Source organism: Urocitellus parryii, chromosome 1 (assembly GCF_045843805.1).
Source record: "Urocitellus parryii isolate mUroPar1 chromosome 1, mUroPar1.hap1, whole genome shotgun sequence".
Classification (NCBI taxonomy): domain Eukaryota; kingdom Metazoa; phylum Chordata; class Mammalia; order Rodentia; family Sciuridae; genus Urocitellus; species Urocitellus parryii.
The window spans coordinates 93,509,725-93,525,139 of NC_135531.1; the positions used below are offsets into that span (position 1 = coordinate 93,509,725).

Sequence of the window (15,415 nt, forward strand, 5' to 3'; positions counted from 1 at the left end):
GGCCCTTGCACACTGCTTGGGAGGCTGAGGGAGGAGGATTTGCAAGTGCAAAGCCAGCCTCAGTAACTTAAAATATTAAAAAGAGCTGGGGATGTGGCTCAGTGGTTAAGCACCCCTTGGTTTAATCTCTGGTCCCCAAACAATAAAATAAAATAATGAACCAGAGAAAGAGAATGACTAAGGACTTCCTGTGAGTTGCTAAAGTCAATTTCACAGGTAACAAATCCACATTTTCACCTGTGATAGAGTTCTGAAAGGCTTGGATAGGTATGCAAGAATATGGATCAAATGTGGGCCTGGGCAGGATAAGCCTTGGCAGCCTGGGCCTGTGCCTTATCTATCCTTTTCACATGACCAGCTTAAAGGAGATGCCTACACTAAATGAGTCTTACCCCAGGTTGCTCACAGTCTCAGAGGTTCCATAAAACACCCTTCTGGAACAGCATTTTAGTGCTGTCTAGTTAAAGAGCTGAGGAAAGAGCAGAGGGCAGATGAGAAAGACCAGGCCTGAGTTTTGAGAAGGCCCTCAGTCCATCCAGGCAGGCACAGCAGAGCTGGGTGCTTCCTGTGCAAACTGCTGCTAGGGTGACACCACCCTGTTCCCAGAAACAGACTCTCTCTTTCAAGGCCTCTCAACCCTGGACCCTCAACTCTCCTAGCTGTGTGCTTTGGGGGAGATAACAAAAATAGCTCAGAGTAAGATATGAGGATGTACAAAGGCCAGGGCCTAGAGGACCCTAGGTAGGAATTCTGGGAACAATGGCTGATGACTTTGGGCAAGTCCCCTGACTTGATTTCCTCACCTAAGAGGGAGAACTAAGTATCCTATGTTAAGCATGGGAATGCTGCTTAATGAATGCCAAGCTGCTAGCATGTGTTGAGGTCAAAAGGCTCTAATTATAGTGAGTTTGCTATACAAAGAGGCCTGAGCATATCCATGACAACACAATTTTATTCTGTTCGGATACCTCAAGTACATAATGCCAGCCCTGTCCTTTTCAGCTCATGGGCTCTGGACTAGAGCTTTGTCCCATGTCCTGGAAAGGGCCAATGCTGTGGCTGGAAGGTGGGTGTCCCGACGGTGGGGATCTGAGTGGGTTAAACAGGCAGAGGGGCCTGGCTTGCCTCAGCAACACCAGTGGTACTAGTGTACTCAAAGTCAACAGAAGGATATTAAGGACGTAGCTCGTCTCTGACTTGATAAATGAGAATAAACCTTGTTCAGGGCTAAGCCGGCTGGACTGAATAAATACCATTAGCACTTGGATTACTGGGATGTTCACAATCAGCAGGCGAGTCAGCTGTCTGTGTGCAGAGGGACAGCAGCAGCTGCTATTCTGTAAATCTTGGGGGAAGGGGAGTGGGAGGGGTGTAGTGGATCACAGAAATGGAAATGACTGCATATGCAGAAACCAAACATTTCAGATCAGAGTGACAGCAATATGGGCAATCTGCCAAGTATCAAAGGTCATATTTTAGCTAACTAAAGTTGAGTAAGTGTCTGGGTAAAGAAGTAGGAGAGGAGCTGGCCTTAGGAGAGTAGCCAAGTCGGGCTAGGGGTGCATGGGAATGCTGCTTGATGAGGTCCAAGGTCTCCATCCCTGACACTGAGGACTGGGTGCATCATTTTCAGGCCCAAGTGCAAGATGAAAATGCAAGTTCCCTTGTTCAAAGATTATTAGACATTTCAAGATGGCAAGAGTAGCATACTAAACCAAGTGTGGGTCCTTTTAAGAGTGCGATCCTGAACCACTGCATGGGTTACCGGGCTACCATGGTGTGTGCACAGCATCTGGGTGTGCACAGAACCTGCTCAAGGAGAGACCAAACAAGAGAAAAAAGGAAGTGTGAATCAATAGAAAAGGAGAAAAATTGGAAAAGGCATAGATCTGGGATTGGGAAATAAAGCTGAGGTTGAAAGGGCTAGATAGGGGCCAGAGAAATGCTTAAGTAAAACTCTGAGGCAGAACTTGCATCTGCCAGACTCCCAAACAGGGCCTAGACTTCAGGCATGCCCACAGGACACATGAGAAATGTACTCTCTTGTGAGGCCTCATCGCATTTATTCTAAGTGGAACAAACATTCCTTCTCTTCAGTCTCTTAACAGACAAGAAATCAAGTCACTTTCTTAAATGCCCTAAGAAGATGCCATACAGTAGGACAGAGGCACATCCCAGGGTGATTGTGATGATCCTGCCTGCTGAAGCTGTGTGTGCTCACCTTCTTGCCCAGAGATATTTTCTGGTGGCTCCACCTTGTCTATACCCAACATGTGGCCTTGATTAGCTGTGAAACACACACATTTGCAGCATGAGTAATCCTGGACAGGGTTCAAGACAGTCTGACATCCAGGGATGGACAGGATCAGTCAGGATACAATTACCCACTTGAATAAAAATGGAATAGGTCCAATCAAAAGTAATTCACATCTGATTCTTGAACATGAAAGTGAAACCCCAAAGAGAAATAAACTGGCCTCTAACATGAGCCTCATACCACCTGAATATGGTAGGAAGCACACTGGGCCATTACTTGATCCCTCAGAAACCATTTAAGTAAGTGTGAGGGCCTATAACTCCCAACTATGACAATACTCACAAGAGGGCCTCTTTACGCACACAAACAAAGCACAATAAAGGGGGACTCAAGAGGAAGAAGAGCAAATCATCTTTCTGACAGACACTTGGTAGCTTTCAAATATGGCCCTGCCTCACAATCACTTGGGGCACTTATTTTTCTTAAGTCATTTTAGACTAGGAATTTTACAAAGTACAGAAAAGTAATCACATAGAAAAATAACTTATAGAAGATTTGCAAGAACAGTAAAAACCCAGAAAACCTCCTATAAAGATTCACCAGTTTTTAACATTTACCATATTGGGGCTGGGGTTATAGCTCAGTGGTAGAGCACTCGCCTCACACTTACAAGGCACTCGGTTCAATCCTCAGTACCATATAAAAAAAATATCCATCTACAACTAAAAAATATAAAAAACAAAAAACTGCTGAGCGGGATCCCTCATGTCTATAATTCCAGCAGCGTGAGAGGCTGAGACAGGAGGATCATGAGTTCAAAGCCAGCCTCAGCAAAAAGCGAGGCACTAAACAACTCAGTGAGACCCTGTCTCTAAATAAAATACAAAAAAAAAAAGGACTGGGGATGTGGCTCAGTGGTCAAGTGCCCCTAACTTCCAAAAAAAAAAAAAAATACACTTACCACATTGGCCTTTTCTTCTCTGGCCTCAAACTTGTGATCCTCCTGCCTCAGATTCCTGAGTTGCTGGGATTATAGATGTGCTTCACCACACCTGACTACCACATTTGCCTTTTCATTTTCTTCTTTGTACTTTTTTTGGGGGAGGAGGCAGTGCTGGAGATCAAACCCAGGACCTTGCACATGTTAGGCAACTGATTTACTACTAAGCCAAATTCCAGCCCCCTCTCTGTAAGTAGTCATACATACCTTCTTCTCTGAAATATTTGAGTGCAGGCTGAAGATATAATGTCCTTTTACCTAAAATGTATCACTGTATATTTCCTAAGAACATAAACTCAATGAGCAGATTAGGAAACTAACATATAATGATTTATAGATACTCAGATTTTTGCCAACTGTCCCAATAACAGTCTTGTTTAGAAAAAAAAATAATAATTTTGGGTGCCAGGCACAAAAATGGCACATACTTGTAATCTGTTATTTGAGAGGATGAGGCAGTTGTCCAGTTTGAACAACTTAATGAGATCCTGTCTCAAAATAAAACAAAAATGAGCTGGGTGCGGAGGTACACGCCTATAATCACAGTGGAGAGAGGCTGAGGCAGGAGGATTACAAGTTCAAAGCCAGCCTCAGCAACAGTGAGGCACTAAGCAATTCAGTGAGACCCTGTCTCTAAATAAAATACAAAATAGGGCTGGGAATATGGCTCAGTGGTTAAGTGCCCTGGAGTTCAATACTAGTACCTCAAAAATAAAATAAAATAAAAATGGCTGAGGATGTAGTTCAGTGATAGAGCACTTGCCTATGTGTGTGAGGCCCTGGTTCTAACCCCAGTACCACAACCATAGAAAAAAAAGAGAAAAAGAAAATAATTATGGTCCCAGGTCCCGTCCAGGCCCACACAATACAGAAGTAGCAAATCCAGAACTCTATGACTCTTACTTCCTTACTCTTTGTCTTACGTGACATTGACATTTGTTAAGACTGCAGGTCACTTGTAGAACATCTCTTTGGATTTGTCTGATGTGTTCTCATGATTAGACTGAGGTCATATATTTAGACAGGAATACTACTATAACAATGTTGCATAAGAATATCCCATCAGGGGCACATGATGTCCCTCTCACCATGGGTCATATTCACTTTGATTTCTTAGTTATGGGAATATCTGACTTATTTCTTTGCTTAAAAATACTATTTATGGGGCTGAGCCTGTAGCTCAGTGGCAGAGCGCTTGCCTAGCATGTGTGAGGCACTGGGTTCGATCCTTAGCACTGCATAAAAATAAACAAATAAAATAAAGTCATGCTGTTCATATACAACTACAAAAAAAAAGATTTAAAAAATACTATTTAATCTTGGGACTGGGGCTGGGGCTGGGGCTGGGGCTGTGGTAGAGCACTTGCCTAACACTGTGAGGTACTGGGTTTAATCCTCAGTACCACATAAAAATAAAGATATTGTGTCCATTTACAACTAATATATATATATATATGTATATATATATATGTATAATAAAATATTATTTATTTCTTTGAAATGAATAAATATTTTATAGGGAGACATTCTAAGAATACAGACTATTCCTCATCACTCCTAGTTTTGGCATTTGTTGACAATTCTTACCTCATTATTATTACGACATCTCTCAAATGATATCCGAACTCCACCACTAGTTCTTTTTTCTTTTTTAACATTTTTAGTTATAGATGGACACAATACCTTTATTTTATTTATTTATTTTTATGTGGTGCTGGGGATTGAACCCAGTGCCTCCCATGTGCAAGGCAAGCACCCTATCACTGAGCCACAACCCCAGCCCATCTTTGTTGGTATTCTACTTGAAATAACAGATCTTACTTCTTCCCCATTCATTTGTATCAGTATGAATCATGGATTTTTATTTAATCTATGGGATAAAATCTACCTTTACCATTATTTCAAGCCTCAAATTATTCTTGAAGTAATCACCAATGCCTTTTCATACTAGCTTCTGGGTCTTTCTGACATGTTTTCCTTATTCTTTGAGAGTACTTCCTCACTTTCTGGAACAAGATGTTCTTACACAAGATACCTCACTTTTCCTAAACCTACCATGGAATCAGACATTTCTCCAAGGAACACTTCTTTGGGGGAATGTTAAATCACAATCCCAAAAGATGTAGATTCAAAATCCTACTGTTGCCCCACATGATTATGTTCTGAGAACCTAACTAGACTCACTGCTTACCCTTTGATGCAGTACCACATATATGACCACTGGCTGCCCAGTACTCAAAGACTAGAGTGATAGACAATGACTATCAAACAAGACAGTCTGATGCTAATTTTAGACTCTTGATTGCTAGAAAATTATCTTCTGGGCTGGGATTGTGGCTCAGCGGTAGAGCGCTCATCTCACATGTGCGAGACCCTGGGTTCGATCCTCAGCACCACATAAAAATAAATAAGTGAAATAAAGGTACTGTGTCCAACTACAACTAAAAATAAATAAATATTTTTTAAAAAAGAAAATTATCTTCTGATATTGATCTAAAAATCTTTCAAGATGCTTATACCCACCAGTCCCAAATCTGCCCTCTTAAAGTAGAGGGCTAATTCTGCCCTGACAGTTCAGCCCTTCAGAAGCTCAGGAGTGCCAAACGCCCAGAGAAAGCTCCTTTTCCTTAAATGTCATCATGGGATCCTGCACTCATTCTTGGTATGACTTTTGCCACCCTGAACTTCTTTTGATAGTGTTTCATGCGATGCTATTTCATGTGCTGATGAACCTCTGCACATGTGGTACCCAAACCCACCTGCAGGTCTTAAGCCTAGCCAATCACTCCAGAGTCCACTGGGCCCAGCCACCTCTGTTCTAGGGCCACTCTGCCCCTGATGCCTGGGGCCACCTCTAGGTTTTTGGCAGTAGTGTCAAAGAAGTAACTTTGGGCCTACCTACGCCAAATGCTTGGAGGCTGATCATGTGATTCTTTGATAAGCTTTGGGGTTTGTCAGCATGGCTCCAAAACTAAATATAGGGCTTCATATTTATTCTTACTGAATATTAAGTATCAGCAAGAAAAAAATCTAGTTGTAAATAGTATGAGTGTATGACACCACATATTTATTTCTGGGAGAAGAAATTTTCTTTAAAAATAATAAATATGAATTACTAAATTGATTTTTATAATTTTAATTATAAAATTAAAATTTTAATAACAAAACTAAAAACATGTCTTTGCTACCTGGGCCCTTTGCCCTACCTAGCCTATCACTATATTCTTTCATATCTTCATTCTGTCATGCATCAAACATGCTGGTTATCCCTTTTTAGTGTCATCTGTTGCCAGGTCTTCACATAAGAACCAAAGTAAGGACAGAGTCTGACACAAGCTCTCTGATACGTCACTATTGTGAGGGCTCTATTGAGAGTGAACCATTTAAAAACAAACATTCATTAGGTCTGATTGTTCAAGTTGTAACAGCCCCATACATCATCGTCCTTTCTCTACCCATTCTATTAGATTATCCTGAGACTCTGTTGGATGCTTTCCTGAAATAGACACAGACTTCCTCTGTGTCTCTATCATTGGCCTCCAGCCTGATAACTCTTCCTGATATCAGAAGTGGGAGGGAACATGAGGCAGTCACATGGGGTAATAAAATTGTTGCTTCTTGACCTGGGTGGTAGTTACATGGAAGTGTGCACTTTCAGTAATTCACCAGGTGGTGTGTGTTAAGGTCAATACACTCTTCTGTATACCAGGAAGGAAGATGGACACAGGGAGAAAGGATAGAGAGACTTAACCATTAGTCTATAAGACCTGTTTTTACAGAACCAAGCTAACTCCAAATGATCACCTCTTCTCTTTAGAAATATTAATCTTTAAAATCTTTTAAAACTTCTTTGTTATTTTAAAAACCAAAACAGTTCCTCATCCTGCTTCCTTGCCCCTCATTCTCAACACCCATATCATCATAAAGATTCACACACACATGGGGATGGAGGTGTGGCTCAGTGGTAGAGCACTTGCCTAGCATGTGAGAGGCACCGGGTTTGATTCTCAGCACCACATATAAATAAATAAATAAAATAAAGGTCCATCAACATCAAAAAAAAAGATTCATATATATACAGGCCTATTGATGATGCTTGTAAGTTTTCACTTGGTATTTAATTTTTCAGACCCTGATTTGAAGAAGCCAGTAGCTCATTTACTTCTCTCTCACACTCTTGGTTTCTCTCAAGTTCCTTTTTTTTTAATTTTTTTATTGGTTGTTCAAAACATTACAAAGCTCATGATATATCATCTTTCATACATTTGACTCAATTGGGTTATGAACTCCCATTTTTACCCCAAATACAAATTGCAGAATCACATAGGTTACACACTCACATTTTTACATAATGGCATATTAGTGACTGTTGTATTCCGCTACCTTTCCTATCCCCTACTATCCCCCCTCCCCTCCCCTCCCATCATCCCTCTCTACCTCATCTGCTGTTGTTCAATTCTCTCCCTTGTTTCCCCCACCTTTCCCCTCACATCCTCTTCTATGTAATTTTGTGTAACATTGAGGGTCTCCTACCATTTCCATATGCTTTCCCTTCTCTCTCCCTTTCTCTCCCCCCACTCATCTTTGTTTAATGTTAATCTTTTCCTCATGCTCTTCAAGTTCCTCTTAACCATGTTTGTTTTACTCTTTCTAGCAGGAAGTCCATTCTTCTTCAAAGAGAAGACAGAGGCAAAATAGAATAAAGAGGAGGACAGAGATGCCCTATCACCTGCTATACTGCATCATCTGACTGAAACAGGTGGCCTAATGCCTTCCACGACACCATTCTCTGAACATTAGCTGCCCAAGTCCTCTTGCTGTTTTTAGCATCCCCCAGGTCTCCCCATCTGGCATTCTCAACTGTGTTCTCAGAGGTTTGTACTTTTCCTCTCTATTTGTTCTTAGTTACAGGACCTCTTTTCTCAAACAAAATCTCAGCTTTGTTTCCTTTGCTTGTAGCCTGTAGGTTTCCTTAAGTGTTGCTGTTATCTCACTCCTAAGGTAATCACCTCATGACCCTATTAAGCACATTTCATTTTTCAGACTTTAAGTCATCCTTTCTTTCAAAGTTTCTATTTAGACATCATGTCTACTTTTCCTGGGAACTTTAAAAATCTACTTCCTCAAAACAGAGTCAGACACTTTTGCAATTAGGTTTTTCCAAACATGGTCACCTTCTGCTAAGGTTTCCCAGACTTTCACTTTATCAAACAAATCTTTCTTTGTGCTCAAATATGATTTCAGTGAGGCTCTTTGCCTTATTGCTTCCTTAACCTTCTGAGAGATGAAACGGTCAAAAAAGTGAGTTAAAAACTCAAGCAAGTCAAAAATTTATTAGGACCTTGTTTTTTGCAGAAACAGATTTTCAACTGCTCAGGAGCTGGAGTGGTGGTACATGCCTGTTATCCCAGTCACTTGGGAGGCCAAGGAAGGAGGATGCCAAGTTTGAGGCCAGCCTTAGCAAGTTAACAAGACTCTGTTTCAAAATGTAGCTCAGTGGTAAAGCATGCCTGGGTTCTATTCCCCAGTACAAAAAAAAAAAAAAAAAAGAGAGAGATTTCCAACTGCTCAGATACCCACAGGGCCATATCAGTTTACTTCTGAACCAAGATTCAGAAAACCTCTTCTATAATAAGGGTAAGAAAGTGAAAATTAGCTGCACACAGTAGCACACACCTGTAATCCCAGCGGCCTGGGAGGAGGAGGCAGGAGGATCTCAAATTCAAAGCCAGCCTCTGCAATTTAGCAAGGTGTTAAGTAACTAACTCAGTGAGACCCTGTTTCTGAATAAAATACAAAAATAGGGCTGAGGATGTGGCTCTAAATTCAATCCCCAGTACCACCACCTCCCCCCACCCAAAAAAAAAAGTGAAAATTATTTCAGTTATGGGTTGGTTAATTGTTTTTTGTTTTTTTTTTTTTTTTTTTTTTTTTTTGCTTTTTGTTTTTAGCTGTGCTACGGATCGAACCCAAGTCCTCAGGCATGCTAAGCAAGCACTCTACCACTGTGCTATATTCCCAGCCCTTGGCTGGTTTTTTGATATGCTAAAAACCAATGATCTGGACCTGTTTTTGTTTTTCACCAAATAACCCAAACTCAGTGAGCAAACTAGGGAATAGGCACTGCTCTGAAGTCAGAGAGACCTGGATTCAAGTCCTAGCTCTGGTGTCTTAAGCTGTGTGATTGAGATAAATTACTAAACCTCTCTAGACTTCAGTTTATTAATTTGTAAAATGGGTATTAATAATAACATTTATCTCATGGGACTGCTGAGAGGGAATTAAAGGTGATAATAAAGCTATACAAAGTTCCTGCCAAATACCAAACATTAGGATGATAGTTGATTTATACAAAACTTATTATTTTTACATTTCTGCTAAGAGACAGAATGCCTGGGTTTTCAGGCTTCCCAGAAGTGAGAGAAGCTTCCTGTATTTGGGGACAAAAAAGAATGTACCAGCTCTTACATGGAGAGGCCCTGGATTCTCATTCTCCATTCCTCTGGCTGGACAGACAAAGGCAGTACAGAAAGAATTCATGGGGGAGAAATGTAATTAACAAGTTAGAGGGAGAAACTGGGAGGAAGGATCAAAGAAGCTAATTAGAACAGGCTAAAGGGAGACCACACATAGAGAACATGGAAGAGAAAAGGCTAAAGAGAATTATCTGTGGCCTATAATTATTCAAAGAATATCTCAGTATAATTGTCTCAGGCAGTCTGAGGGAACAAGGTAGGAGTAACAAGGTTAAGCAGACGAAAATTTAGGCTAAAGCATATGGAAGATTTTTCACACAATGAGATCCATCAAGTTTATGGAGAACAGAGAGAATGTGATTTTAGGCCACCTATACCAACTGGAGGTATGTTTATTCCCACAGGTTACTGGTAGCTACAGGGAAGCAGAATTGACCAGATCCTGCAGGGCAAGAGGAGCTCCAGAGAGACTAGTAACCAATCCTGGACCCAAGCTATAGTCAGTGCACCCTGTCAGCAGGCCCTGTGTGGCTCAGGAGGAACTTCACTACTTACCCAGACTTGAGTCAACAGTTCTGAATTGTGTTCTAGGAATCCAGTGCTTCAGCTCCCCCTCCCACTGCACTCCAACAAATTTGATAAATGTGATATATCTCACTGTGAAAAATCATCTCCTCAATTGAAGCCAATGGAATCAAGCAGGGCCTATTTTGTTTTTGCCACACAACTGTAGAAATGTTTATGAATGAGCCATCTCTTAATAGCAAAAAAAAGGCAATGATCGTGGGATGGTCTATAGCTGAAAATGACAACACTTAAATGCTTCGTTTACAGGATTTGGAAGTCGTATAGACTACAAATTTCTCTGCTGTGCAACATACATAACAAGTCCCCAAAATATCCTTTGTTTGCTGAGGTTTTGCTCAGATATTTAAGGTTTCTGACAGTTTAAATATGGTGAACAATATGGTCAACCATCTAAATATTTTGCATCATTGGTATTTGGAAAGATCTTTATGAACAATTAGTTCCAGTCTAAGAGGCAAGTGCAGCATCCAGGCTTCCCATTTTCCATGGGGGTGGATCAACATGGCTTCCTCAGCCAGCTCCATGTCACATGGACAGTCTCACAGTTCCCACTAGTATGGGTTTCCTGCTCCTGGCCACTTCTCTTAGGTTGTCACAGAGAAGGGTGGTATGGATCTGCGGACTCCCAACTTTGGGTTCACCAGGTCTCACTCTAAGTTAAGAATAATACAGAGCATCCTTTGTGTGTGTGTGTGTGTGTGTGTGTGTGTGTGTATGCATGTGTGATGCTGGGGAGAAAACCCAGGGCCTCATGCAAGCTAGGCAAGCACTCTACCACTGAGCTACATTCCCAACTCTAGAGCTTCCTCTGATGCAAGAACAAAAGTGGGAGTCTTGACTTTGCCTGAGGTCCTTTGGTCTGCCTTACCAGATGCTAGCTAGAATGGGTCCTACAAGGAAAGTAAAGATTCCCAAATCTTCAAGAACTGGGGAAAGTCCTGGTTACTTACAGTTTCCAGAGACAGAATGATGGATGGTTTCATTTGTGAATGTGCTATTTGTTAGGGCTCTTCATCTAGTCAGCAGGTCAACATGTAGTGAATGGGCCCAGCATAAACAGGGTCCTCAGCTAAGCATCTTGGGGCCAGAACAAAGAATGAAAATAGTTCTTTCCCCTATTACACAAAATGAGCAGCCAACAGAGATGTGCAGAGAGAGAAATGAGTCACTATGTGAGAGGGTCATCTGAACAAGGCTCAGTCAGGAAGGCATTGGAATAGAATGACCTTGGCAAGATCCAAAGTCATTAAGATGAGAAAAGCTAAAATTCTGTATGTATTGCCCAACTGAAGTCAGATTAAAAAAAAACACCCACTTATTTCCCAAATAAAATGTTAAGGATCACCTTCCATAGACCATTTTAACTCTATTTCTGATAAATCATTAAAAGCCTTCTACTGGAATCACTCTAATGTCCAAAAAAAGTAACACTCATAAAATAGTTAATGTCAAAATGTAAATGGTTTGTTTAAGATTCAGCAATTGTTGCTGAATCAAACACAAAATCTCTATGGCTTGAATAGCAAGGGAAACAAAAGGCTTGACGATTTAGTGCTCGTTACAGACTGTCTGGCTGAATTTTAGATTGCAACTTAAAAGAAAAAAAACATTAAACCAGTTCAAGTGTGAATTGACATATGCACAGCAGTTTTCAGCTGCCTGCAAATGGGGCAAGGACACAGACTGAATATGACTTGTACATGCCATGGTTGAGTATGGGTCTGGGATCAGATCCTAGCTTGGACCCAGGTCCAGGGGCAGGGCCTGGGGTAAACAGAATCCTGAGTAAGAAGGTACTGGAGTACAGGGTCCCACCAGGGGCTTAGAAAAGTACCCCCAGTGAGTTCTTTCCTGCAAGAAGGCACAGGGTTGAGAACAGTCAAATGGTAGGTAGGGTTTGTTCTTACCTGAGGGGGGAGAGAAATAGCAGCTGCTTGCTCTCCCCCTCCTTTTCTAGCATTGCCTGTCAGGTATTTGCATGAGCCACAGTGGGACTCCTGACTGCTAGATCTAACTGTAGGCCTGGTGACCCCCACTGCCCTCAAGTCTAGTCTTTTCTGGTAAGTTTGTGGGGTGTTGAGCAAAAACCTTTGCTAAATTCTCTTGTCCACTGGGCTATAAAAGTGCTTAAAATTTTACCAGCTGTGATATATTTCTTTGAGTCTTAAAGACAGTTCTGTATTTCAAAGTCCCTAATTAAAATGCCACTGTCCCTGGGTTTGGAGGACCAGTCATGTGTAAGGTGACCACATAACTTATTGTCCACACTGGGACAATAAGAGAAAAAGGGCACTATTAATTATGGCACGAAGACAAGAGGCATAAACAGAACATATGGTCACTCTTTGTATAAGGCTTTGTGTTAGGTTCTGTGGAAGATACAAAGGTGAATAAAGTACTTTCGTGATCCTGGAACCTGGACCTTGCACCGAAGGGCAGGAATCCTGGGAACAGGCCTAGGTTAGGCACTCACGGAGGGGGAAGTTGGCCCCCTAAAGGGAAACATCATGGCAGTTTAGTAGTAGTAAAAGACATGGCCATGGGATCCAGAGACAGACAAACCTGAGTTCGAATCCTAGACTTCCTTTTTGCATGCCCTTGGGATAGGTTAATTAATTTGTTGCTGCCCGAACTTTCTCATCAGTAAAGTGAGAGTTATCTCATAGGATCACTGTAAGAATTAAATGAGATACATACATGGCACAGACTTTTTCAATAAGTTCAATATTATTACTGGCATTATCAGGACTGGATGTCTACTTAAAACCCCAACTACTTCTGTTAATGCTCTGAATCAGAAGGCAAAGGAAAGGCAGGAAGAGAAAAATGCATAACGGGCAGACTTAGCTTATCACCCTCCAAACTAACCCTCTAAGAGCCATTCCAGGACTGAGCAGTTGAAGGGACTCAGTCAAAGCCACTCCTGAAGAAAGCACCTGACAACCAGGCTACCTTGCTCTTGGTGCCTCTTCTGTTGGTATTAAACTTTCCACACTGACACAGCCCATCCACTGCTGCTCCATCCTCAGCTCCTAGAAGCAGGTGCCAAAATGTCATGGCTTTTCTGAGCCATTCCCTCAAGGAGGACAGCAGACAGAAATGACGTTCCAGTCAGTGAACCCTGTCCTAAAGGATTCAGATAACACTGTGAGTAGGCAGTAATAGACCCTCCATACCCTCCTGGGCCTGTGATGACAGAAACACAAAAATAAGGGCAGCCCCTTCCGGTCATGAGGAAGGTGGTTTCTGGATTGCCTCTATTCAGTGGCTATCAAGGGCTTCTCAAATCTTAACTTGTGCAATTCCATGTCAACTCGAGGTAGATAATACAACCCCTTTTACTAATTCCACAAACTGAGTCCTATAAAGTGAAGTAATTTTCCCAAGGTCATATAACTAATAAGGGGAAGAGTCATGATAGCTCTGGAATGGGAGCCAAGAGACCTGGATTCCACTGGGCATACACCACAAACTACTAGTTGAAAGCCCAGGAAGAAGTCCTTCATTGATCTGTACTCTACTTCTATTATTTATCAAGAAGTCAAGCTGCTTCACCAAAGGAGCCACTGCAAGTATCAAACAAGACAGACAAGTGAAATTACTGCAAAAGAGTTAAACATTATAATGTTGCTGCCATCATCCTCCATCACTCAGTTTTGGAACTGGACCCAGATGGAGGAGGGACTGGTCCCCTGGACTATGCCCTCCCCAAACCCTGGACACAGCAGCATCTGTGAACTAGGAAGAAATGTAAATTCTCAGACCCCAACCCACATTACTGGATCAAAAAACTACTTGGCCATCTGCATTTTAATAAGCCTTCCAGGTGCTTCTGATGTATGCTTAGGTCTGAGACCCACTAGGTGAGAATATTCCTGGATAGATAACAAGCTGGGCTCTCTCATGCTCTGGCCAGGGAAGGTGCTTCAAGGGCCTAAGGCCTGCTTTAAGGCTATGAGGGCCACTGCCAAGAAGATGAAAAGCTCCCAGTAAAACCTAGACCTACATGGCCACACTGATCAAAATATAATAAAGAAGAAAGTAAGAAATCTGACAAAAGGAAAGCGCAGCTTTGGTGGGGGACAAATACAACAATCTTCTGTGGGAGATGAGAAGCATAAAAGGGATGTTAGATGTTCAAAGAACCAAATGGCAAAATGACAAAAAAAAAAAAAAAAAAAAACAAGAATAAAGACAAAGTGTGGACATGAATGCCACACAGGCCTCAGTCTAATGATGGCAGTAGCATGGAACAGCAGTCCTCTCCCCACCCCCTGCAAAACTAGAGCCCTGCTCCTCCACTCTCAACATGACAGCCTGTATAAATAGAGTCTTGAGGGGAAAATATCAGCAATTAGTCACTGAATCTTGCTTGTTGGAATGAAGGAAAACTTGTAGAAAGTCACCAGAGCCTCTGGTGGGAAAAGCTCAGCTAAGGAGGCCACACAGAAAGGGTGAGAGCATGGTCATAAAGGGCGAAGGCCTGTGGGCTGTTTCTGCAGTGTTTGATGCCTGCCAAGTCTTAACCTGGAAGGAAAATGGAGGGATTGGCTATGGGGCTATAATGAACTCCAACCTGGGCCCACATGCAGGTCAGAAAGCTTTTAATGTGGGCTTGGGCTGGGCAGGACTGGGACCAGGTGGAAGGAAGAGTTGGCCCAGTGAAATAGACTCTACTGGGGACTGTGGGCACCTTGGGGGTTAAGTGGCACAACACAGAGCCTCTGGACAAAAATGCCTCTGCCACAGAAAGCCTATTTGCCACATTCCAGTCCTCCCCAGGCCCTTAAGGGCACATGCTTTGGAAGTGGTGACAGTAGGAGCTTCTGTGGTTCTAATCTGGAAATTTGCTGAAAATGACCCTGTCAGGATCTTCCCCCAGTGACTTTCTCAACTTGAAAGTACTATGCTCTCTACTGCCTCTGCCTGGAGGGCCCTTCCCCCACCCCATCCTTGTCCCCATCTTCAGATGGCTGATTCTTACTCCAAACACTATCTCCTCAGACACATTCACAGACCACCTTACTCTCATAGGGCCCCTGTTATGCTTTCCTGGGGCTCTTGTTCTCCTTCAATACTCATTAAACAGATCAA

At 42.1% G+C, this 15,415-nt stretch overlaps 1 protein-coding gene across 3 annotated transcripts in view; it reads right to left on the bottom strand.

Moving 5' to 3' along the window:
- The window catches only part of Sil1 (SIL1 nucleotide exchange factor), a 253,723-nt gene that overhangs the window by 6,388 nt on the left and 231,920 nt on the right, over positions 1-15,415 (bottom strand). The gene's annotated exons all lie outside the window — the stretch shown is intronic.